At 43.9% G+C, this 4152-nt stretch overlaps 1 pseudogene; it reads left to right on the top strand.

Annotated features, from left to right (window-relative positions):
- The first annotated feature begins 867 nt into the window (after window positions 1-867).
- Window positions 868-1402, top strand: LOC101532230 (ferritin heavy chain-like; annotated as a pseudogene).
- The last annotated feature ends 2750 nt before the right edge of the window (window positions 1403-4152 follow it).

Below are 4152 nucleotides of genomic sequence, written 5' to 3' on the forward strand. Positions count from 1 at the left end.
ATAGAAGGCCTGGTTGGGGGGCATTGCACCCCAGTGAAGGAGCACGATGTGAAGGAATTGCTGAAGCAGAGGGCTCAGGCCCCAGCAGACTTCTCCCAGCCTTGGAGAAATGTCTGGGGATTTGCACTGTGCTTCAGCACATGGCTCCCACTCAGTTGAAAAGTACACAGCTCAGATCTTGAGCAATCAGCCGCCAGCAGTTGTCACCACAGGACATCTGTCACTTGGGGGCTCCACCCAGCTCAGACCCCACTCTCTAGAGGAGAAGCCTCAGAGGTAAAAAAAAAAAAAAAAAAAGTCGTTCATTAGAGCAGAGCCCAACCATCAAGTGTTCAACATTCCAGAGACTGTCCACATTCTGAGCAACAGTTGCCTTTGCGGGAAGAAAAAACCATGATAGAAGCCAAAGAGCCTCAAGAAAAAGAGCCTCAAGAAAGCCAAGGGTTCTTGCTTCAATCTTAGAGTCAAGTTATGCTGAAGAGGACTTGCTCTACCAGCTTTGGGGGGTTTGATTTCATATTTTTCTCTTTTTTTAACCAACATTTATAAATATAAAGTTTTTCTACTTTCTTCAATTCCTATCCATCCCAAAAGCATCAGAATGCGGTACTTTGTTGCAATGTGTGCAATATACTAATAAACTACTAAAGCAGAGGCAGAGTGACATTGTACACAATCAGCTGAAACGTGCACTCAAGACATTTCTTCATTCTTCACCAAAGAGATGTCATCGTTTCCTATTTCAACAGTACTTGCATAGAACTCAACACTCAGTGCCAGCCCATTGCCCTGTCACCCCCTCCTCATAGAACCTGGAACCTCCCTCAGGCTCTAGCCGCCTAGGCTACCTCTCCTTGGCCACATACCATGACAACTGCATCCGTCTTGCAGGTGTTCCCAGAACCATCACCAAGATTTGGAGGCCACCATTAACCACTAGATCAACCTGGAGCTCTAGCCTTCAGAGTCTGATTACCTGTCCGTGTCTTACTACTTTGATAGCACTTGGCCAAATACTTTTCTTCACCTGTCTCATGACAAGAGCGAATATACTAAGAATCTGAGGGAGCTGCAGAACCAACAAGAGGATCAAATCTCCCTTCATGACATGAAAGACCAGACGGTGATGAATGGGAAAATGGGCTGACTGCAATGGAGTGTGCATTGCCCTTTGGAAAAAAAGTGTGAGAGAAGCACTACTGGAAATGCACAAACCAGCAACTCTCAAAAATGACCCTTTGTTTGACTCCATTGAGCTTCATGACATGAACGAGCAGGTAAAGTCCACCCAAAAAATCAAGTGACTATGTAAACAATTTGCCCAAGGTGGGAGCCCCCAAATATGGCTTGGCAGAGTATCTCTGACAAGCACACCTTGGGAGACAGTGAATATGAGAGTTAAAGTCTCAGGCTAACTTCCCTAGGGCCATAGGGTGACTCTCCTGGGAACCAAGGCAGTACATGCATGTTGGGAGCTATCTTTACCTTTTGTATTCTTTTCTGAAAAAAAAAAATGGTTTCTCACTTTTCAAACGGCATGTATTTATTTGAAAGGCACCATTACAAAGGAAGAGGGAGAAGACAGAGAACTTCTGTCTGCTAGTTCACTCCCCAGATGGCTGCAACTGCCAGGGCTAGGCCAAGCCAAAGCTAGGAGCCTGAAGCTTCATCTGGGTCTCCCATGTACTTGGGCCACCCCATGGTGCTTTTCTCAGGCCAGTAGTAAAGAGCTGGATCAGAAGTGGAGCTGCCAGAACTCAAACCAACACCCACGTGGGATGATGGCACCACACGTAGTGGCCATATCTGCTAATGCCAGCCCCCCGCTTTATCTTTTCTATATGTTGTACTGGAGGTTAAAACAAAGATTAGTAACCCCAGATTTTATATGGAAGTGCCTGGGTCTGATCACTGACTCATAACTCCAGCTTCTTGCTTACGTGGACCCTCGAGGCAGCAATGATGGCTCGAGTGGCTGGGTCCAGCCCTGGCTGTTGTGGTCATTTACAGAGTGAACCAACAGATGGAAGATCTCTCTCTCTTTCTCTCTGTCTCTTCCTTTCTCCCTGTAACTCTGCCTTTCAGGAAAATAAATTAATTATTATTAATGAAGTTAGTTGGCACCATAAAATATACACAGACTTGTATACCTTAGCTTGTACAGGAGCTAAAATGTTAGGAGTTCCTGTCTTTAGGAATAGCACTCTCCACCTGGTTCCTTAAGAAGTCTTGATCCCACTGCTGTTTCTGGATAATTCTTAGTCCTAAGTAGCTAATTGAATGCAAGGAGAACAACAACAACCAAAGTTCGACAACATTATTGAGCATCAGGGAGAAGTTTTGTAACTGCTTTGTGCCTGTCTGCTAGCAAATGTTTCTATAAGGGCTCTTCCAAAAGTACATGAGAAATGTGTATCATGAAAAAACTATGCATAGAGTTCAAAAAATTCTTGCGTCAAAACAAATCTCTCTTCAGTCTATTTTGTTTCTCCACAAACTTTTTAACCACCTTCATATATGGATTTTGGTCCGCCACTTTTTTTGAATCGTATAAATTTTATTTTTGATAATTTTTACATATTTGATTAGGGTGCGAAGGGTCAAGGACTAGAGGAAAGTGGGTGAGACCAATGTTTTCACATTCTCTTTTTTCCTTCCTGTATTTGGGGGAAGGGGAGAGATAAAGTGAAAAGCCACGCCCAGCCTCCCAAACACCCCAGGGTCCCCAATGTGAGGCCTGCTCCAAGGGTCCTGCTCAAGTAGTTTTGATAGCTCAACAGTTCTGTGTTGCTGCTGATCTTGCCACTCCGATCATAATGAAATCTCTCCAGACTCCACTGGCTGACAGTCTACCTTAGAGTCTCGGTTTACCCAAATATTCACTTCCAACACTTGGCTGGGGTAGTTGATCGATTTGTTCTGTTCTCCATCCTCTGTTATGCCACTTGTTTTTATTCCAAAGTGTTAGTTAGTAAGATCATAAGGAGGCAGCTAACTCCCTCACCTTTCCTAACTGATTGGCAATTACCCATAAAACCTAGTAGGCGGGCCCGGCGGCGTGGCCTAGCGGCTAAAGTCCCTACCTTGAACGCGCCGGTTCTAATCTCGGCAGCTCCACTTCCCATCCAGCTCCCTGTTTGTGGCCTGGGAAAGCAGTCCAGGATGGCCCAAAGCTTTGGCACCCTGCACCCTCTCACTTGGGGAGTGAATCATCGGACAGAAGATCTTCCTCTCTGTCTCTCCTCTCTGTATATCTGACTTTGTAATAAAAATAAACAAGTCTTTAAAAAACAAAAACAAAAAAACCCTAGTAGGTGTACAAAACCAAATTGGTTAAATCAGTTTAAGGTAGGGCTCTTAGGATGTAAACAAGGAGCCCCAATGGTAGACTCTGCAAAGCTCCCAAATATCCCAAGGACCACAAAAGTTTCACGAGAAGTTACTTGACTCAGTGGCAAACAGCCGTATTTATCATGGGAGCAAAGAAAATATCTGGAAGAAGGGTGGCTCTTGGTTTTCATTGAAATCATGGAGTACTGATAAACCTTCCAAAACCTTAGCCACCCCACCTATCTTTAAACATCTAAAATCTCTAAATAATGATGGATGGAAGGCAAAATGCACATTATCTCTTTTAATTATAAAATAAATCCCCTCAAGGAAAGTGACGCTCAAAGAAGTTTTATGACTCACCTGGGATTCCATGACATGGCTGCTGCTGCTGCTATAACAGAACAGCACAAACTGCAAACTTTATAAATAAGATACTTCTTTCTCACAGTTTTGAAGGGTGGGAAATCCAGAATTAAAGTGCCAGCATGTTTGGTTTCAGGTGTAGTCCTGATCTCTGCTTCCGAAGTTTTCCTTTTCATCCTTCTGCACACCTGCCCTCATGATGTAATCATCTCCTAAACAAAGACTTCACCACTTTATACTGCCACTTTGGTGATTCACCATAGGAATATTGAAGGCTATGTTCAGATTGTAGTACCAAACTTGGCTGATTCTTTCCACTTGCATTATTTTTGAAAAGATGATGGGTGGGGAAAAGGGAGAAAGTCAAGCAAGCATGGATATGTATTAACAACATCACTCCAGCACACCTCATTCTGCTCCTCTGGAGCTTCACTAGTGAACAATAAGGGATGGAAA

This window comes from Ochotona princeps, chromosome X (assembly GCF_030435755.1).
Source record: "Ochotona princeps isolate mOchPri1 chromosome X, mOchPri1.hap1, whole genome shotgun sequence".
Classification (NCBI taxonomy): Eukaryota; Metazoa; Chordata; class Mammalia; order Lagomorpha; family Ochotonidae; genus Ochotona; species Ochotona princeps.